Source organism: Prionailurus viverrinus, chromosome B3 (assembly GCF_022837055.1).
Source record: "Prionailurus viverrinus isolate Anna chromosome B3, UM_Priviv_1.0, whole genome shotgun sequence".
NCBI lineage: Eukaryota > Metazoa > Chordata > Mammalia > Carnivora > Felidae > Prionailurus > Prionailurus viverrinus.
In genome coordinates, this window is record NC_062566.1 from 109,044,946 (window position 1) to 109,067,185 (window position 22,240).

The window sequence follows — 22,240 nt, forward strand, 5'->3', positions numbered from 1 at the left end:
AAACAAAAACAAAAAAAAACCAAAAAAACCGTCACAGGTTTAAAGAAGCAGGCGCAGATTGCAGGAGCCCTCTGCCTCCAGAATATACCCACCCACCCCCAAAAAAGCTACAGCTGGGGATTACTTCATTACGTGCAAAATTTAAGGGCATGCCGAGGAACTCAGTAATCTAGATAAATTATATTTTAATGCAGTATTTTTGAAAATCAAAAATAATGCAAAAAAAAAAAAAATCCCCAGATGAACAAAATAACAAAAATTTAAATGAGGACGGGGTCAGTCATGTCCTACCAGACCATATTGGAGCCTGCAACAAAAGGAAACAAAGCAATACTGATTCTTTCTAGTAATCCTTAGGACACATTCAGCTTGTTCATTGTTTGCACTGGGTGTGAAGGGCCCCCTAAGGATTGTTCACCAGGAAGCAGAAAGGCCCTAGCTGCTTAGAAGAGAAGAAAAGTTTCTGTCAGAACAAAGTACCCCAGGTTGCCTTTCAGAACCAGCCTGGTGCACAATTCCCAACCGGTGCCAATGCCCCGGAAATGCCTTCTCACTGACTGACTTCAGATCTCCCCGTGAATCCAAAAGTAATGAATGTATCTTCCACTCCATTTCAAAACGCACATAGACTCAGTACCTTCTGAAGCCAGGTCTGTAGTGGTGCAAGGTTTTATTTAATGTACAACAATCCCATTAGGTGAGTTTATTATCCCTTTATTTGTTTTTTCCCAGCAAAGGAAACTGAAACTCAAAATAGTTAAATAACTTGCCCAAGGTCATACAACGTAGGATTTTAACTCCAGGGCAGTGTGGATACTACACTTACTTCTCAGTTCTTGAGCTAGAAGGAGGAGTAAAGAATCACGTGAGCTCTGAAATCTTGCTGGGCTCAAACCTAGGACATGGGAGGATAGAATGGGAAATTCTTATCTTCTTTGGCTCTGGCTGTGGCCTGCTCATCTCCTTCTTCCTCTCAAATCCAGGAAAGCAGGGGATTGGCACAGACTAACACAGCCTACTAAGACTTGGAAGAGGTGGCAATACATTTGACAAGAAGTGTTCCTGAATGAGTTCACAGAGATGGAAAAGGAAACAATACTGGTCCTCTCTCCTGGAAGTGCCCCCTACCAGGAGGAAACTAAGGCTCTGCATACTTAGAACCTGCTTCCTGTCCTGGGGAAGCCCCTGGTCCAGCCCACCCCGTCTGACTCACTGGACCCATGGCATGAGTCACACTCTTTCCTCACCCAGCTATAGTGGCTGAGCCACCAGCCCACCAGGGAACCACACTGACATAAGCCCAACTCAACCATGGGGAAGAGGATGAAGACAGAGGAAGCAGACAGTGGTGAACAGCTGAGACTTGGAGAAAGGAGAGGGAAAGGTAAGGAAGCTCAGAACCCAAGAGCTTATCTTACTCTTCCAGGCAGACAACTCTCCTCTCCCTCTCAAGACTTAGGCTGATGTGGAAGGATCCTTGACTCTCTCAGAAGGTCAGATAATATCTAGAATGTGTGAGTTGTAGAGAGCTATATGGTCAGTGTTTGCTTGTAGGTGATTCATGTGAAATTCCAATGTGAAATTCCATCATTAGAGAGTCATTCCTCTAGCTATAGATAAGGATCCACTGTTTAAGATACTCACAGTAGAGAACGGTAAATCATGAATCCTTACTCACAATGAATACATTGACTTAATGAGTGTATCAGAATCCAGAATCAGAATCTAATCAGAATTTTATAAATGAAGACTCCCAAAGCCCAGAGAAATAAAATGACTTGTCCAAGGCCCAATAGCCAGTTAGTGGCAATGCAAGACCAGGAAACAGGCTAACAGTACTTCAAGGTACTTCAAGTACTTCAAGGCTAGCTCTCAGCAAACGCCAAGGGCACTTTCCCTAGCAGTGTCCTGCATCAGAACAGGACTGCCTTGAGGGTATAACTACACACACTGGAAAGAGTTCTGTCTGCAAAGCCAGAAAAGACTTTAAACAATGTCTTCCATGTTTTTTCTGACCATAAATAATTTTTGTGCTCATTATAGAAAGTTTAGAAATTACAAAAAAAAAAAAAAAAAGATAACACCACACAAATCCCATCATCCAGGCAGATAATATTTTTACATTCACCTATATTTTTATTTAAAAATTCTTGAACCTTGTCTTTTTTTCATTTATAATAGCTAATAAGCATCTTAGCATATCATTAAAAATAATTCAAAAACATAATTTTAATGGTTGAATAACATTTCATCCTGCCTATATCATAATGTATTTCATCATTTTCATTTAGGTTGAATTCCCTATTTTACTGTGTAAATGATGTTATGATAAATACCTCAGTACATAAACATTTTGCCACATCCCTGATTATTTTTGGATAAATGTTGAAAGCATGCTTTTAGGTTAAAAGGTGTATTTTTAAAATTCTTGATACACATCTCCAAACTGCCTTTTATTTATTTTTTTTTTCAACGTTTATTTATTTTTGGGACAGAGAGAGACAGAGCATGAACGGGGGAGGGGCAGAGAGAGAGGGAGACACAGAATCGGAAACAGGCTCCAGGCTCCGAGCCAGCAGCCCAGAGCCTGACGCAGGGCTCGAACTCACGGACCACGAGATCGTGACTTGGCTGAAGTCGGACGCTTAACCGACTGCGCCACCCAGGCGCCCCTCCAAACTGCCTTTTAGAAACATACCACAAGATGTCTTTACCAGCAGCATATGATAATGGCAGTCTCGGGTGTCTACACCAGTATTACCTGTAGTATTTTTAGAAATCTTTGCTGATTTTATTGGGAGGAGCAGAGCCCCTTCCTAGATGTGTAGGCTCTGTGTTGTCTTTATCAGGGGATGGCTAGCTGGGGGAGATCCCCCTGGAAGAGACTCGGAACTGGGAAGTGGCCAGGAAAGAGGGCAGTGAAGAGGTGCAGTGTAGAGCACCACTCACAGGAAAAGGGGGCATGTGGGGTCTTGGGCAGCCGGGAAAGCACCCTGAAGGCATTGGGCAGAAAAAAGAGGAAGGAGAAGGGAGCTAGAAGTGAAGGCAGCAGAGAGAGCCGGTAGAGAAATTTTGCCCAATTCATGGTTTTGCTCAAAGCCATCCCAAGTTGCTCTCTTACAGCCAGAAACGTATTCATTCATTCATTATTTCATTCATTCACTCACCAAGGTGGAGACTCATATTGAATATGTTCCACGTACAAAGCACAAACCACTTGCCAGGAGGAATACACAGACCCTGGCCCCAGGCCTTACACATCAGTGTAGACAAAGTACCACTTTGATTAACCATGAATATCCCCCTGGTCTGCCACAGGTGGCAGGGCAGGCCCACCAACACAAAAAGTGGTGTTCCAAAACAGTGCTACCCACACCATCTGTGCTGAAGACCAGTGCTTTTGATTTCCCCTGAGTCGTGGACTATTGTGTGGTCCTAGTGTGCATGACTAGAACATAGCCTCCACCACAGGCAACTTACCAGAGACTTCTGCATCATCCAAACTCATCTATATTCTGTTCAATGAAATAAAACCATCCATCATGCACTTGAATGCCGTGGCAATGCCCAGCTGCCATAAAAGTTTCCAAACACTCTCCATTTCTGTTCTTAGCTTATCACAGAGCAGTACCAAACAGACCACTCATAAAATAAACCACACTTCGAGTGTGAGTTCTGGAAACTTCACATCTTATTTCAGCCATTACATGACCTTTGGCAAATATCCTCTCTGATCCTTATTTTCCTCATCCATAAAATGGGGTAAGAAAGTGCCTGTCTCACGGGGTTATTGGGCAAAATAAATGAGAATATGAAAGTAAATTGTGTAGTGCCAATGCCTGGCACACAGTAGGACACAATAAATTCCCTCAATTCCATTTGATCCCAACCTTGTGAAGTTAGTAGGAGTATTGGTTGTAAGTACCCCACAGTTATGGATAAAATACCAAAGCTGGGAAGGGGGTAGAAGAGCAGAGAGTTTATGTTTACTGTGTTCCTATTATGTGCCAAAGACTTAGCATATACTATTTTATCTAATCCTCAAAAATTCCCTGTGAATTGGGGATTATACCCATTCTGTAGATGGAAATGAAGATTCAGAGAAGTTAAATAACTTGGCCAACATCACAAAGCTAGTATATGGCTCAGTCCAGGTTAAAATCTAGACCTGATTCCAAGCCTTGTTCTTTCCACTACTTCATACTGTCTCCTTTGGCTAAAGGATGTTCTCTCTTTGGAGAAGGAATCCCATTGGCCTAAGTCAGAGGGTTACTGTGCTAAATTGCATTCTTGTTCCCAATTATTCACTGCCTGTGGTAGGTTTCCCTGACCCTTTGACTCAGGGTGGGTCTTGTAACTTGCTTTGACCCACAGAACATCACCTGCACATCCCAGTGGAAGATTTAAGTGCCATCACCTGGTTCCACCCTTGCTCTTTCCACAAGCCCGGCATGGCCCAAATCAGGGCTGCTTCCACAACTTGTGTCCAGGAGTGCACACAACTTGGGAAAAGAACTACAGCCAACGTGAGTAAGAAGTAAGCCTTTGTTGTTGTAGACACTGAGGTTGGGGGAGGGTTGTTTGCTACCACGGTGTAACTGGTGAAAGTTCATTGATACCCACAGCTCTCCACCTCAGCTGCGTCCCAGATCCTGAAGGACACTACTGGGCAATGCCAGGACTGTGCAGCTTGGAACACCTAACATGGACGGGTGGAGTGCCCTCTCATGAACACCCTGAAACTCACCTCCCTGTCCCACTGGCAAAGCTGAAACACCTTGAGAGAGCTGTCAGTCTCTCCAGGGTGTTCAGCTAGCCTTTGGTCGGGGACAGCCCAGACTCCCTGCTTCCCCACCAGTGCCCTCCATCCTGCCTGTCCCTCAGAACCCAGCCTTTTAGGAGAAATGCTTGTGGCAGCTGTCTCCTGGACAGGAAGGGCAGGGGGTGGAGCAGGATGCATCTCATGACTCAGCTGTCTGTTCAGGGAGAACTGGACCTGTTTAATATAGATAAGGGCCCTCCCCTCCTTCTCTCCCCCCTTCCCCCCTTCTCTAAATGTCATTCCTGGAGGTTAGGCTTTCTTTTGGCTTATTTTGTGTGTGTAAAAAAAAAGGGGGGGCAACGTGGGGGAGCAGGGTGCCTGGGTGGCTCAGTCGGTTAAGCATCTGACTCTTGATTTTAACTCATGTCGTGATCTCACAGTTCCTGATGGAGTCCGGCATCAGGGTCCACACTGACAGCACAGAGCCTGCTTAGTTAGGATTCTCTCTCTCTCCCTCTCCCAAAATAAATAAATACATTTTTTAAAGGGGGTGGTGGTAGAACCTTGGCCTGGGAATGTCTGAGGAACCCCAGCAGGAAGGGGCTGGTTAAGGTGCCATGTGCTGGCCACCGTGTATCACTATCACATCTGGTCATATTTGTTCTCCGGCCTCAGAGGCTCCCACCTGGCCAATCATCAGAATCACCTGCAGGGCTTTTAACCAGCCCCACTCAGGGCCTCCACTCATAACAAGGCAGGTTGTGTACTGCATAAAGAGGGCAAATGGAAGCCAAAGTGCAAGCTATGCTCCACAGTCCACACATGCCCTCAACTCAGGGCTGCATTCTCTAAAGGGAGGGGATTTTTCTTAACCTAAAGTCTCTGTCCACTTGCCAAGTCACATCCTAGCAAGACTGCTTCTGCCCAGAGAAGGCACCTTCTTCTATTTCATACAAAGTAGCAGGGACCATGCCCATCCCCAGGAGATTCTGATTTGTGGATTGGAGAAGCCTCATTTAAGAAACCTGTCCTGGTGAGGAGGTGGGTCAGCTCTGGGAACCTTAGTCCTGAAAACCCCCTGAGCTTCTCAGCCCTCTTAGGGGGAAGGGCCCTCTGAATTCAAACGTGGGTGCCGACTGAAGACCAGCCCCATTGCTGACTACGACGGGGGCAGGAGGAGGGAAATCCTGTGCGTCCCCCAGGTGATGTGGCTCCAGCTGAATTCGGGTGTGCAAGTCAGTCTCCAGGCTGGTCTCCCACCTGCATTCAGGCCGGGCGGCATAAAAGCGTCCCCAGCCCCCACGCACCCAGCTCCGCCCTCGGGAGAGGCTATCAGTTGCTAGGTGGGGCGGTCTGCTCGGGAGATTAGAAGAGGGCGAAGCCTGCCCCAACAATCCCCAACACAGAGCTCTGAACCTAGACAAAGTGAGGAGTAGGGGGTTGCTGCGGGCTTCGTGAGGTTAAAAATGCTAAGAGATGGCGTGAAGACTGAATTCTCAAAGTAGCAATCACTCACACCCCTTTTGGGAGTTTCCAGTGAGGGGGAAGCTCGGGCCAGAACTTCCCAGGACTGGAGGCTGACGCTTCACCGCATTCCAAACGCGGAACCACGTGGGCTGGGCGGGGCAGGCGCAGAGGTCAGCTGTGGAGGCCGAGGCAGACTTCCCACCAACACCTGGCGAGCGGGAGCCTTGGACGAAGAGTTTAAGGAGGCTCTCGGAGTGTGGAGGTGCAAGGTCCACCCCTGAAAGAGCGTGTCTCCTTAAATTTTGTGCTGTTTCTCCTGCTAGTCCCGCCCCAGTCCCAGCCTGAGTCCTGACCACCGTGGGTGCAACTTCTGAATTACCTGGCTCCTCCACAGCTTTTGGGGTTGCCCGCCCATGTAGAAGCCCACCTCCCACGAGCAAGGTGAATCTCCTCTCACTTGAAGATCAGAAATTGAGATCTTTCCTGTTCAATTAAGGATACGTTTCCAGTAAGTGCAGACATGGAAAAAAATAGCAGACAAACAGTGGCTAAGATGGCAGACTCTGCATTTGATCTCCTTAAAGTGCAGATCCGACTCTAGAGAGCTATGCTGGGCCTGGGACTTTGCACTTGTAACTAGTCACCAGATGATGCTACTGTCCTTGGTCAGGAACCACAGGAGTTACTTAGCTCCTGTAAAGAGGAGACCTTGAACTCAGGTCTGGCTGCACAATTTGCAGGTTCCAATACAGAATGAAAAGGTAGGCTCCAGTTTCAAAACTTAAGAATTTCAAGGTATCAGCAGCAGACTGTTAAAACAGTCGTGGGGCCCTATGCCACTGTTGGAGCCTCACAGGGTTGTTGAGAGGATTAAAGGTTAGCCCGTAAAGCACTTAGATATCACCTGTGCATATCCTTGATCATGTCGGCGATCATTATCCCTCAGCCCCAGACAGCCTCTCCCTGAACACATGGGACTGTCAGACCTTATGTAGTCCAACATTCCTTTTACGGGGGAGGAAATTGAGCTTCCTGGGAAGAGTTCAAAGAATAAATGATAGGTCAGAGGGACAACTTGTGAGGTCACACTCAGAACTCAGACCTCTATGCCAGGGCTTTTCCTCCTGGGCTGTATTCAGTATGTGTGTGGGAGGGTGGGGGCGGGGGACAGGCAGCAGGAAGGTAACCTAGCATCTCAGAAATGCTGAGGGGAGGTTGAGACTAGATGGGTGCCGGTTGTCCCTGCAGGAACACAGTCCAAATCATTGGATCACACACCTGTTGGACTTTTGGGATGTATGTCCTGAGCTCCTTGGTAAGAACCTAGAATCCTGTGGGAATGGCACAGGTACCCTCAACCACTGCCTCTTAAACAGATCCAGTTGCTGTGCTTTGCGGTTCTTGGTCTGCCCTTCAAAGTTTCTTTGCCTCCTCCCTTATTGCCACCTACTGCTGTCAGGGTGCCCATCTCCAGCAGCTACTCTAAAAATTGCTTACAATCGGATTACATTTAGAAACATAACCCAAGGTATTAGAACTGTGCAGAAAATAAGGATAAATGGTGTCTGAGTGCTCTCGACACATGATATGTGCTTCTCCAAAGCTTCTCCAGGCTTTTGCTTTTTCACCTGATTTCTGATTCTGTGCTTTGTTTTGCATGAGTGAGGTTGCCAAATATCGAATTCTGGATGAATGAGTTATCACTGTAACAATAAGGAAATTGATAATAGAAAAATTGCAGGTTTTAAGAATTATTGCCATTATTACTATTTTAGTCATCACTATTAGGACAGGAAAATTGACAGTGAATTTCTGAGGCCATTCTGAGAACAAGACCAGCTCTTCACTTCCTATTATAAATCAGGGGAAGCCATTTCATGGTAACAGTAGTGCCTTCTCTTTCTAGAGGCTGCTCTCAAGACAGCTTCTATTGAAGACAGCGCTTTGCTCTTGACCCCTAATTGCACTTTCCAGACATGGGGATACACTGTAGCCAGCAATGTGAAGATGGGGTAGTGAGTTATCCAGCCCTCAGATTTGTGTCTACCCCAAACCAGGGCACAGACCATGGCTACCTCTTCCTTCCCTCTCTCCCTCTTACCCCTCCAGGTGTCTCATGATTGCTTAGGAAGGAAGAAGGTGAGCCTCAGGTGTCCGCCCAGTCAGGTAGACCTAAGGGCTGAGCAAGACAACTGTCCTCCAAGAATGGTCTTCCCCACTTCCCTCTCTAGCAGGATCCTGCTTCTCTCTCAGACCCACCTCTGTGGCCCCTCTTCTGAAGCTCTCTCCAGCTACCCCCCAGAGTTGGGGCTCAGCCTTGTATGTCACTGCATCTTGGTAGAACTAATAATAGTAATAGCTGCCATATTTGGGCCACTGTGCTAAGTCATCCATTAATGCCAACAGCCCAAAGAAGTAGATACTGTTATTTGCATTTGCAGATGATGAAATGGAAGTAACTTGCCAAGCTTGTACAGAGCTGACTCCAAATTTTGGGCTCTTAACTCAAAAGGTTTACTGAATATCATATACTATGGAGACAATCTCTCAAGATGCAGACCAGAGGCCTGGGGCTCCAATGACTTCTGAGTGAAACTCATGAGTGAGTGCAGAGGAGGGAGGCGTTTGGGAGGGCAGGCATCCCTGCAGCACAATTCCAGGGAGCTGAGTCTACAGCACTGAAATGCTTTGGGGTTCCCTGGGAATTTCTCTTTGTGGCTGTGGCCCACTCAGGTCATTTGTGGCTCTTGGAAGTGGAGTCAGCTAGGAAGTCTGTCACCTATGATGCCAAGGTCTCTGGGAAGTAGGCCTGCTGGGAAAACAGTCCACATTGTGTCTCATGACCAGGAACAGCTTGAGAGACTGCCACACTTGTGAGTAAGAAACCCACGGAGGCAGACCTACTGTAGGCTCTGGAATGATCCAGTCCCCTCCTTATGTATCTTTTGTAGAGCAGACTCCCTGGGGAGCCCATTTGTTTTATCTGCCAAGTCCTTGTCTTAGCCCTTGAATCAAGGTAGCAATCAGGGTTGCATGTCCCTCTGTCCTAAGGGCGGCACACTTGTATCTTGTAGCTCTGTGTCGTCTTCTCCTTCTGCCTTAGAAGCAACACCAGGAGATCCTTTCCTCCTGGGGTCCTGAGTCAGGACTAGATTCCAGGATTGTGGACCTCTTCCCTGTCCCCAGCCCTGGGTCTCACAGGTGGGGCAAGTTTGAGATCTCTGTGGTGGGTTTTCATTCTGTGACTTTACTCACCAGGTCGAGCCCTGCAAGTGGTGACTGTCAGTGAGATCATCTGGAAGGCCTGAAGGCTGGACCCATGGCCTGTCTGCTACCCATGCACTTATGCATGTGCAGGCACACACACACACACACACACACACACACACACACACACACACACGTGCACTCATGTGTGCCAAACTCCCATTGATTCTCTAACTGCCAGTTTGTCCCAATCAGTGTCTTGGTCCAGGAGTGAGATGACAAGTAAAATAAACATACCTCCTCTTTACAAGTGGCTCCTTTCTCTAAGTTCCTGTTGTCCAATAGAACTTTCTTTGCTGATGGAAATGTTCTATATCTGCTCTGTCCGACACCACGAAAGGCTATTGAGCCACTTAAAATGAGACTAGTGTAAAGAACTGAAGTTTAAATTTTATTTCATTTTAATTAGAATTTATACAGCCACCTGTGACCAGTGGCTGGCAAATCAGACAGTGCAGATCTAGGGATCGTCATGTTTTCCAATAAAAACTCAGGACCCAGAGCCTGATAGGTGGGAGTAGATGTATAGGGCAATCTATTTGGAATTGGGACTGGACTGTTAATCTCTATGCTACATCTGTGCTTGAGCTCAGATTTAAAACCTCATCTTTGTCCCCCTTTTATACATTTTTATTTCTTTTTTATTAAATTTTTTTTGTTTATTTATTTTTGAGACTGAGAGAGACACAGCATGAACGGGGGAGGGGCAGAGAGAGAGGGAGACACAGAATCGGAAGCAGGCTCCAGGCTCTGAGCCATCAGCCCAGAGCCGGACGCGGGGCTCGAACTCGTGGACCGCGAGATCGTGACCCGAACTAAGTCAGACGCTTAACCGACTGAGCCACCCAGGCGCCCCTATACATTTTTATTTCTAATCCTCCCAGCAACTCTGTAAAGAAGATCATCTTTATTTTTGCAGATGAGGCAACTGAGGCCCAGAGAGCTAAGTGACAGCCTGAGCTCATGCAGCACACTGGGGATCAGCCTCATCCCCAGAACTGTGTGGCTCCTGCTCGGGTTCCAAAGTGAGGCTCCTCCCACTGCCTCTCTTTAGGCGCTTTGAAGTCCATTCATCAGAGGGTGGCCCAGCCCTCCCACAAAGCCCTGGGTGCTGCTGCAGTAAAAAACTAGGGTAGGGAGACTTCTGAGTTCAGCCGCTGAGGGGAAGTTACTGGCGTATCCAGGAAAGGAGGGGAGTGGCCAGTGCACCCGCACAGACTGACCTGCACCCCAGCCCACAAGTGTCTTATGGAGGAGGCCAGGAGACCGCTGAGCAGGACATATGATGTCCAAGGCCTTCCTCCTGCCTGAAATTCTTTGCTTGCTATCTGAATTCCACCAATGGTTCTTTCTCTCTCTCAACAAAGTGTAGAAGAGATTCTTCAATAGCTTGATTTATGGAGAGGAAAAGGATATTTTGATAGAGGGGAGAGTCATTTGCAAGGTAGAGTAGAGGGAAGGGCAGAACTGGGTGGAACCCCAGCATGGCACTTTAGTCAAAGATTCTTGAAGACACAGGGTTCCCGGGGGGTGGGGGGGTGGGGGGGTGCAGTGTGGGATGAGTGAAGAAGCAGGGGACATGGAAGGAGTATTAGTAGGCCAGATTTGGGGGAGGCACTGAAGGCAAACTTTCAACCCACCTAAACTCAGTCTGTTCCTCTCAGGGCTCTCATGCCAGCCTGGTTCTCTCATGCCCCATGGCCTTTGCATGCACAGCTCCCTGTACTCCAAGCCTCACTAGCCTCTGCTTGGCATACCCCTCCTCTTCCTCTTTCAGGTGCCAGTTTAAAGATTACTTTCTCAAGGATATCTTTCTGGCTCCCAGGCTTTATTTAATATGTATCGTGTTGCATGTTCTCACATGTATCATGTTTCATGTTCTTACCGCATCTTCTTTCCTCCATGTGCTTAGCTCATCTTTTAATTGTTTACTTGTTATTATTTGATTAATGTCTTATTCCCTCATTGGATTCTAAGCTTCATGAAAACTAGACTATGTGTGGTTTTACTCTTGATTTTAGCCACAGCAACTCCTCATGATGCCTGGTACATAGGCACCATTCCATAAATAAGGGCTGAATAAGGTCAGTGAATGCAGGTTAAGTGGGTCCATCCGCCATGGGGCTTTCTGTCCCTTTCCACAAAGAAATTGACTCTGCCCAGACTGATCACCAGAACTGTGATGAGTCTGTCCCTAAGTCACTCTTAACTCCTTCATTCATACCTAGAAGAAAATCAGTTACAATGCTTTGGGTTCCAAGTAACCAAAAGTCCACCAACAATGGCTTAAAGCCTAGGGAGATGTGTTTATCTACTTAACAAGGAGCCTGGAGGTAGGTGACATCAGAGTTGACCCAATGGCTCAATGCTGCCATCACAAATCAGGCTTTTCCCAACTTCCTGCCCTGTCCTCATTCAGGCATTTGTTGCCACAGCAACAAACATCATTCTCTCAAAACACTGTCTCAAGCAGGAAGGAAAGGGACAAGAAGCGATTGGGAGGGTGTTTGTTTGCAAGATGAATTTAAAGAATAAAATGACCATCTGTACCAGCCTCTAGGATAGTACTTAACAACATGGTTTTGCAGTGAATTCTTTATCTATGAGCACCCCTCCCCAGTAACCTCCCCAACCAGCTTTTTCCTAACAGAGGCTATTTTGGAAATGCCCTTCATCAGCCTCTAGCACAGTCCCCAGGCAGCCATGGTGCTTGCAGAAGGGGGAAACCAAGAGTGAGAGAGGCTGGGAAGGTCTGAAGTGGGGATATGGGCTGTGTCCATTGCCAGAACTGGGGAACTCGGAGGGAAAGTGGGCATCAGGGTGCTCATAGCACAGGAAACAGGAAGTAGTCTGAGAGGAGAAGGGGGAGAGCTGTGGTGATTACTGGCACAGTTGGTAAGGAGCTGTAAAAAAAAAAAAAAAAAAAAAAAAAAAAAAGGGAAGGGTGTAGACCTAGGGGTTTGTGCCAATCCAGCTTCCTATATGTCCTGAGGTTTTCTTCCATCTCAGTGGGTGTTGTTTCCTTCCAGAGAGGGCAAGTATATGGCTGTCCCTCTCCTTAGAAGCATCCAAGTGCAAATGAGTCCTTGGTGGGTATTTCTACGGCTCCTGCAGTATTTGGAGCAATGAAAGGAATTGAAATCCTCTTCTCCATTCTCACCTATTATGGTCCTGTGGAATTGAATACCAATAGCAGGCAGGGGAGAGAAACTAAAATATTGAGGGTTGTTAAGAGAGAAGGAAGTAAAACCACTGATCCCACCCTCCACCCCCATTTTCCCCCTCATTTCCATGCTCAACATCTGGCATTCTCTCTTGGGTCGTGACCTGCCTGAACAGGGTCCCTACTGAGGCTTCCATGGAGGGGTGAATCTGACAGGGTTGGGTTGGCTCTTGGGGTGCCATTGGACCAGAAATGACCCTCTGCTGTGACCCTACTTTGTGCCTAGAAGTTGGTTCCACATGGTCCTAGCTCAGCTCTTTTCCATCAGAGAAGTCCGAGGCCCCCTCCACTGCATCCTCGCCTTTCTCTGCCTTAATTCTTCTCAAGTCCTACTTGGAAAGGAGGGACATCATCCCAACAGGCTCAACTGCTGTATTGTGCCTGGAGAAACAAAGTTTAATACTGCAAATGAAACCATTTTAATGGCTGCTTTGTGCTGCCCCAAATAAAACATCTCTAAATGGTTTCTCAAGATAACACATCAGAAACCAAAACACACTCAACATCCAACATTTAAAATATTCAGTATGACTCTCAGATTACCTTTTCCTGTGGAAAGACAATCAGAACAATGGTTACTAGGATACTCTGCACACAAGGGAGCGTATTGTTGGGTCTGATAGCATCTCGGCTGAGCTACCCAGGGAGGAGGATGTCAGCCTCACCCTTGGGGTTTTCAGTGATCTCAGCAAAGTTAGGAACCAAAAACTGGGGACCATGACTGAGTCCTTTGAAAGTGTGGGACCCTATGTATCTTGCTGTGATGGATGTTTCATTGCCTGCTGCCACCTTCACTATAGGGACAATTGGTAAGCCTCTCAAGTGGCCAAGTGTGAGTACCTTCCATAGCATCAGAGAAAGGGCAGACTTTGTGCTGATTTGGGGAAGGGAGTGGTGGTGGATAGTCTGGTTTTAAGAGGAACTTAAAGTCTAAGGACTCCTGGGGTTTGTGGCTTGGAAGCGAAGGCAGCTCAGGGCAGTTCTAGTCCTGAGGCGTGTCCAGGGAACCAGGACCACCATGTGAAGAGGGGAGAGTGTGCACAAGCTGAGTGAAGGGGACTGTCATTTTCCAGCCACAATCTCTAATCTCTGGCTACAGCAAGGACCCAAGGCCCTGGAGGAGTCAGCTTACCAGTCTTCCCTTGCTTCTCCAAGCTCCAGGACCCTCTCTACCTATTAGGAGAAATTAGATGAGTCAAGGGAAACTGAAAGGTGGAGTGTTGGAGGTGGCTGGGGAAGGGTTGGCGTAGATAATATGGTTGAGGTGGCTGAAGACTGTGGGAAGACAGGGGGCATATTCAAGCAGAAAAGCTACACTGTCATTTTTGTGACAGTGCCTTATAACTGTGAAGCACTATCCAAATGGCTTTTGTAAAATCTTCCTGTTGTCTCTGCCCATTTTAAGAGAACGTCTGCCCAGTGGCCACTAGGAGGCAGCCAAGTCCCATGCAGTTGAGGTATCCCTGGCAAGTAAGGTCCACCAGGGGAGGAGGGCCAGAGGAACAGCCCTCATGGGCTGTGGCCATGGAAATTCAGCCAACCCAAGGCCCAGGGGCTCCAAGGCCAAACTTAAGCAGGCCACCTTTGTCAATGCCCCTCTCCTTCCTCTCTAGCATCCTCGTATCTCACCCAAAGCACACTTAGAACTTCTTGTCTGCCACCCAGGACCCCACCCACCTTCTGTCTCACACAGAGCTCATGGCAGGACTGACCTGCCCCAACCAGTTCCAGTTCTTATTCCCTCAGGTTCTACTAAAATATTGGCCCATCTGAGAAACTCATTTGCACTTCGTGGCTGAAGACAATTTACTATTTACTTTTTTCTTTCTTTAAATGTTTATTTTTAAGAGAGGGAGAGACCACGTGAGGGGCAGAGAGAGGGGGAGAGAGAATCCCAAGCAGGTTCTGTGCTGTCAGTGCAGAGCCCAATGTGGGGCTTGAACCCACAAACCATGAGATCACGAACTGGGCCAAAAATCAAGAGTTGGACACTTAACCCACTGAGTCACCCAGGTGCCCAGATAATTTGCTATTTAGCACTTCCAAAAATACTCTTACTTGAGGGGATTTGAACCTTAACAGTGATGGTATAAACTTAGTTTCCTCAAGCGCCTGTATGGAGGGACTATAGTAATTATAAGGAATATATTTTTCTGGCATGTTCTGCTACTGTTACGGGACCATTCACAAAGTCTCTTGCACATTTCTGGGAGTCTCCAGAAGGTATCTTATAGGAGCTCCACTTGTGCCCCAGGCCTCCAGGCAGCATGGGGGGATGCTTCCGACTGTTTCTAATGAAACAACAGAGGGACGACTCCCCCACCACCTACCTACACATGTATTCTCAAGTGTTCCAAGGCCAAAATGATATCTTGCTCCCCAATATCATAAAAATATTCACAGCCGGCACTTGTGTAGCACTTATCATATGCCTGGCACTTTGCTAAGTTCTTATATACACTATTCTCCACAACAACCCAGTAGGGGGAACTATCATCCTTACTCCTGTTTCACAAATGGAGGATTTGAGGCCCAGAGATGTTAAGTACTTTGACCATGATCACACAGCTGATAAATGGAAGAGGCAAGATTCAAACCCAGGCAATCTGGCTCCGCAGCTAGGTTTTTAACCAGTGCACACAATGCCTCTTCAGACAGCTCCAGAAACTGCAATTTCAGCCTCCTCACAGCCTCCTTTCTCACTGGCACTCAGTCTGGGGCAGACTCTTGCCCTGCCCAGTACTTCCCCTTCCTGCAGACCTCTGAATCTGTTTTTCAGGTAGGCCTAAGGGCCTGGCCGGCCGGCCTGCCTTCCTTCCTTCCTTCCTTCCTTCCTTCCTTCCTTCCTTCCTTCCTTCCTTCAATGTTAGTTATTTACCAGGATGCTCCACAGACCAGCTCCCCACAGCGCCTCCCTACTGCTGCCTGGGATCTAGGACAGGAGACAGAGATGGGCTTTGGTCTGCAGAAGCCAGGTGAACTTTGGCAACCTCTCTTATCTTGCCCTTTAGGCAGCTACCTCATGTGATTATCCTAATGTTGGTTCTCATGGCAAGTGGAATTATCCCATTAGGACTAAAGGGATCATAGAATCCTAGAGTCAGAGGAATATTAAGGTTCAAGACCTATCCTCTCTTTTTATATGAAATAAGTGCCTGCAGGGGTGAAATACTTCATTCAAGTTCACAAAACTCAAGTGGGCTAAAGCCATGACTAGAAACCAACCAACCAGATTATTCTGCTAACAACAACATCTAACATTTATTCAACACTTACTACACGCTGGGTGCCAACACTAAACCCCATAAGTGCATTATCTTGTTTAACTCAATGTTCCTGTGGCCTAGCTCTGTTCTGTATTTTTCAAATGAGAAACCAATTCCAAGAGACTAAATAACTTGCTCAAGATCACATGGTCTTTAAGCTATAGGGCTGGGATTGAACCCAGGTCTGTCTGTTTTTAATTATTATTTATTTTATCTCATTTTATTTTTTAAATTTACATTCAAGTTAGTTATCATACAGTGCAACAATGATTTCAGGGGTAGATTCCTTAATGACCCTTACCCATTTAAACATCCCCTCTCCCACAACCCCTCCAGCATCCCTCTGTTTGTTCTCCATATTTAAGAGTGTTTTATGTTTTGTCCCCCTCCCTGTTTTTATATTATATTTGCTTCCCTTCCCTTAAGTTCATCTATTTTGTATCTTAAAGCCCTCATATGAGTGAAGTCATATGATATTTGTCTTTCTCTGACTAATTTCCCTTAGAATAATACCCTCTAGTTCCATCCACATAGTTGCAAATGGCAAGATTTCATTCTTTTTGATTGCTGAGTAATACTCCATTGTATATATATATACCACATCTTCTTTATCCATTCATCCATCGATGGACATTTGGGCTCTTTCCATACTTTGGCTGTTGTTGATAGTGCTGCTATAAACATTGGGGTGCATGTGTCCCTTTGAAACATTGCATACCTGTATCCCTTGGATAAATACCTAGTAGTGCAATTGCTGGGTCGTAGGGTAGTTCTATTTTTAATTTTTTGAGGAACCTCCACACTCTTTTCTATAGTGGCTGCACCAGCTTGCATTCCCAGCAGCAATGCAAAAGAGATCTTCTTTCTCTGCATCCTCCCCAACATCTGTTGTTGCCTGAGTTGTCAATGTTAGTCATTCTGACAGGTGTGAGGTGGCATCTCATTGTGGTTTTGATTTTTATTTCCCTGATGATGAGTGATGTTGAGCATTTTTTCATATGTTGGTTGACCATCTGGATGTCTTCTTTGGAGAAGTGTGTATTCATGTCTTTTGCCCATTTCTTCACTGGGTTATTTGTTTTGGGGGTGTTGAGTTTGATAAGTTCTTTATAGATTTTGGATACTAACCCTTTATCTGATATGTTGTTTGCAAATATCTTCTCCCATTCTTTCAGTTGCCTTTTAGTTTTGCTGATTGTTTTCCTTCACTGTGTAGAAGCTTTTTATTTTGATGAGGTCCCAGTAGTTCATTTTTGCTTTTGTTTCCCTTGCTTCCAGAGATGTGTTGAGTAAGAAGTTGCTGTGGCCAAGGTCAAAGAGGTTTTTGCCTGCTTTCTCCTCAGGGATTTTGATGGCTTCCTGTCTTACATTGAGGTCTTTCATCCATTTTGAGTTTATATTTGTGTATGGTGTAAGAAAGTGGTCCAGGTTCTTTCTTCTGCATGTCGCTGTCCAGTTTTCCCAGCACCACTTGCTGAAGATACTGTCTTTATTCCATTGGATAGTCTTTCCTGCTTTGTCACAGATTAGTTGGCCGTATGTTTGTGGGTGCACATTAAATATTCTTTAACATATTATTTCCATTACTACATGGAACAAAAGAGGATACAGTGAGAAGTAAGTTTCCCTCACACCCTTTTACCCTGTTCCTCCAACCTCACAGGCAACCACTATTGATTGGTAACATCCGCCCGACACTTTACAGTTTTAAACAATAATTTCCCAGAAATTATCTCATCAGATTCCAGCAACAGCTTCCTAAAATATGTTAGGCATAAGTTTTTATTGTCTCCTTTTACAAATTGGGAGCCTAGCTCAAAGAGATTATAACTTGCTCACTTAGGCTTCTAGTAAATGGCAGAGCCAAGATTAAGACCCTAGTCATCTGAGACCACCTTCTGAACCTTTTGAAATACACCACACTACCTCCCTTAGTGAAAGAGTCTTGGGTTTTTAGAACTTGGAATATGCCATAAATAGTTTGCCTTCTACAGAAAGAGACTTTTAGTTGGTCAGGAAACAGGAAAAACCTCATCATTTCTTAAGTATTTACATTCCAGAGTGAACTGTTCATTCTCTGCTTTGGGGCAGATTTACAGACACTTCCCTGTGTTTTAGAGAATTCTACAATTAAAATCATTGGGGTGCTTTCAGGCGAGACCAAGGATCCTGTGTGGACTGGTTTTCTAGGGCCACCATAACAAAGTACCACAGACTGGGTGGCTTAAATCAACAGAAACTTCTTCTCTCTGCTCTGGAGGCTAGAAGTCTAGAAGGTATTGGTAGTGTTGGTTCTTTCTGGAGGCTCAGAGGGAGAATCTGTTTCAGGTCTCCAGGCCTCTCCTGGCTTCTGGTGCTTGTCAGGTATCCTTGGGATTCCTTGGTCCAATCTTTGCCTCTGTTGTCTCATAGCCTTCGCCCGTGTGTGTGTGTGTGTGTGTGTGTGTGTGTGTGTGTGTGTGTGTGTGTGTCTGCCTGTTTGTCTGTCTATCCGCCTGTTTTTGCCTGTGTCTCTGTTATCCCTTTTATCAAGACATCAGTTATTGGATTTAGGGCCCATTCTAATCCAGGCATGACCTCATCTTAACTAACTATATCCACAAAGACCATATTTCCAAGTAAGTTCACATTCTGAGGTCCTTCGTGGACATCAGTTTTGAGAGGATGCTTATTCAACCTAGTATACTGTGTCTTCCTGTTTTATTTAATAAATGGAATATGCTGAGTCCTGGAGGCAGGACAATTCTGCCCATCTTAAGGGAGGGAAAGGAAAGGAGAGAAAGATAAATGGAGGACTCCTCAGAGGAGCGTACAGATTACTGCTGGCTGAAACCAAGAAATAGCATGAGCTGGGTTGGGCTGGGTTTGGGGGGACAGTGTATCATTTTATTGCAAGGCTTTTGGGTCAAAATGCTTGTGTTTTAGTGAACATGAGAATGAGAATAGGAGTGAGGTGGAGAGAAGAAAGGAGAGAGCTGGCTTAGTCACAAGAATAATCTCCTCCTGCCCCCCGCAACAGTAAATAGCTGGGGCCAAGTCCTAGGCAGATAAAGAGGGGATAACAGCTAATCAAACCTTAACACACACTGTAGGTTCCTTTTCTGCATTGAAAAAAAGAACAACAAAAAGCAAACCAACAAAAAGTAAATAGCTGGGAATTAATTTAACTTGGAATAAATGATTTTTTTCAAAGAAAATGTTAAGGTGTAAAGGAAAACATGAGTGAATGAAGAGCTATACTTTTTTTTTTTTTAGTTTGTTTGTTTGTTTATTGGGGGAGAGAGAGAGATAGAGAATCCCAAGCGGGCTCCGTGCTGTCAGTGCAGAGCCTGATGTGGGGCTCCAGCTCACAAACCATGAAATCATGACCTGAGCCAAAGTCAGACGCTTAACTGACTGAGCCACTGAGGTGCCCCTGAAGAGCTGCACCTTGATCTTGATTGTGAAATCTAAATAAAGTTAAGATTACAATAGAATATAAAGACACAATGAGCTGCATTGCAGGGCTTAACAAATAAATAGTAAAACTCATCTGGAGTATGAATGGGCAAAATATTTAGAAAAAAAAAATGTTTTAGGGAACTTAAAATAACCAGATAGCTATCACTACAATCTATCAGGGTAAAGACAAGAAAAATTGACGAGGGAAATATACTGAAAAAATAGATTGAAGGTATTTAAGAACTTTATGTAAGATGAATAAGCATCAACACAATGCTATAAGAATCATTATTGAATAAATATCATCTAAATAGTGAGACATCCGCATGAATCAGAATGAGCTTATATTCATATTTTTCACCTCGTGCACTACAATACATTTCAAATGGGTCATAAAAAGCCAGAGAAGACAATGGATAAGCAAATGTGTTTCAACCATGAAGAGGAGAAACCATTTTGACTATTGATGAAAGAGATATCACAGACAGGGTAGATGGATCCAAATGTGTTTTTAAGAGCCTTTTGTGCCACTGAATGTAATAAAGCAAACATAAAAATGAAAGCCACAGAAGGAGGAGAATTCTATGTGGCAAATAAAGCTTTTTATCCAAAAAAAGCTAAGGAATTGATATAACTATAAAAGGCCAGTATCCTGTTCCTTTTTTGATAAGTAGTCAAAGGAAGTGAGCACATCATTTACACACCAACCTCTACATAGAAAAATGTGCAGCCCCACTATAAATCTTGAACTTGCAGTTTTAGCAACTTGTATACTGTTATACAAATCAATTTAAATGCTAAAACTTAATGTTCAATTATTCAAATTCCCTGGAGACTAATTTGGCAAAAACTACAAAGTAATTCCTATCCTTTGATTCCATAATACTTCTTATAAGGAAATGTCTAAAGAAAATAATGTAAAAGAAAAAAATCATTTCTACAAAGTTTTCATTGCAGTATTATTTTTTTTTTATTTTTTTCAACGTTTTTTTATTTTTAAGACAGAGAGAGACAGCATGAACGGGGGAGGGGCAGAGAGAGAGGGAGACACAGAATCGGAAGCAGGCTCCAGGCTCTGAGCCATCAGCCCAGAGCCTGACGCGGGGCTCGAACTCCCGGACCGCGAGATCGTGACCTGGCTGAAGTCGGACGCTTAACCGACTGCGCCACCCAGGCGCCCCTCATTGCAGTATTATTTAAATAGGAAAACATTAGAAACCAACCATTTGCACAATGACTTCTAAGTCAGTACCTTTCAAAGGGTGGGGCGGGGGCGTCTTATGACCCTCTAACCAGAATCCCCTGGGATGGTGTAGAAAGACAGGTTCTTGGGTCACACTTCAGACCTCGTAAATCATAATCTGAAGGGGGCCTAGGAATATTCATTTTATCAGGCAGGCTAGATGACTCATAATTGCGCTGATGTGAGAGCCACTATACTGTAAGCCAACCACAGTGCAGGGGGGCATTTGGAGGACCAAACTGTGTTTGAAGCAACAGCCCCTGTGCATGTACAGAAATGAAAAGGGAATAAATTATGAGGACTGCAGAGAGAATACCCAGCTCTGTGGGCAGCAAATGCACGTGTGTGAGATGCCCACAGAGCAGTGGCCACAACAGGACAGAGTAACAGAGCACTCATTGGGTGCTCATCATGTTGTATTTTGTTCTATAAATTGTTTTTAAACTCCATCGTGGTAATACAAGTTTTCAGGTATTTGTCAAACTCCTAGGAGGGTCACATGAAGACTTAACAGAATACTGGATTTTTTTTTTTTTAACTATTTTCCTTTTTTTTTTTTTGAGCTTATTTTGAGAGAGAGTGCTCACGTGCACACACGCATATGCACACACGTGCGCATGCCAGGGAGGGGGGGAGAGGGGGAGAGAGAGAGAGAGAGAGAGAGAAAGAATATGAATATGAATATGAATATGAATATGAATATCCCAAGCAGGCTCCACACAGTGCAGACCCCAATGCCAGGTTCGAACTCATGAACCATGAGATCATGACCTGAGCTGAAATCAAGAGTCGGTTGCTTGACTGAGCCACCCAGGCACCCCTGGAATACCAGATCTTTAGGGTCCCCGCCTCAAAGCATCCTTGCCTGGATGTCACCCCCTGTCCTTTTCCTCCCTTGGGCCCCCAGATCCTGGGTGATAACAGGTCTTTTCTGCCTTAGATTTGATCCAAGGCCTGGCATCCCATAAGTGTCATCCCACTATACCCTTGGTCATGTCTCGTGTTGAATCTTGCTGTGTGGGATCAGCGCATCAGGATATTTTTCTGATCACCCATTTTTGCACCAAATTGAGAGCAGGGAGAGAGATCAGAAGGCAGCATGGTGGAGACTGTTAAGTATTGACTTTTCAGGATAAGCAGAGGAGATGGGGAGTGTTGCAAATGCGATTCTGAACTTCTCTGGCTCCCAGACGATTCTTACTTTCCTGTGGGCTGATCCCTGAGGTGCAGAAATGCCACTGTGGCTCTGCTTCCCACAGAAGCCTCTTTCCTGGAACCTACAGATCCATTCTTGCCTGAAGCCTTGGGGCTTCTTGCCAGGATCTGTGGATGTCACAAGATACTACTTTCCAGTCAAGGTTGGCCAGCCTCCCCATGAAGGCTGGGCAAATGCCCAGGATGCCAGGCCAGTGGGCATCTATGTAGGAAGGGAGAGTCTACTTTGTACCACAGAGTTGCTGGGGGAGAGGGGAGCAGCAAGGCAACAACATACCCCAGATTTCACTCTTGATGTCCTGCATCCCTGGGGGAGAATCTAAACTCTTCCTCTCAAACCAGCACATCGGTTCCCT

General features: G+C 45.6%; 1 long non-coding RNA gene across 3 annotated transcripts; it reads left to right on the plus strand.

The window, feature by feature from the left end:
* Positions 1–6,522: 6,522 nt before the first annotated feature.
* On the plus strand, positions 6,523–9,854 carry LOC125168380 (uncharacterized). 3 transcript variants are annotated; one of them, XR_007153117.1, is made up of 3 exons: positions 6,523–6,737; positions 7,478–9,102; positions 9,488–9,854. It is a non-coding gene; the product is annotated as an uncharacterized LOC125168380 (long non-coding RNA). The 3 variants fall into 3 exon arrangements; XR_007153115.1 differs by having other exon boundaries at positions 7,478–8,831; positions 8,963–9,854; XR_007153116.1 differs by having other exon boundaries at positions 7,478–7,544; positions 8,671–9,854.
* The last annotated feature ends 12,386 nt before the right edge of the window (positions 9,855–22,240 follow it).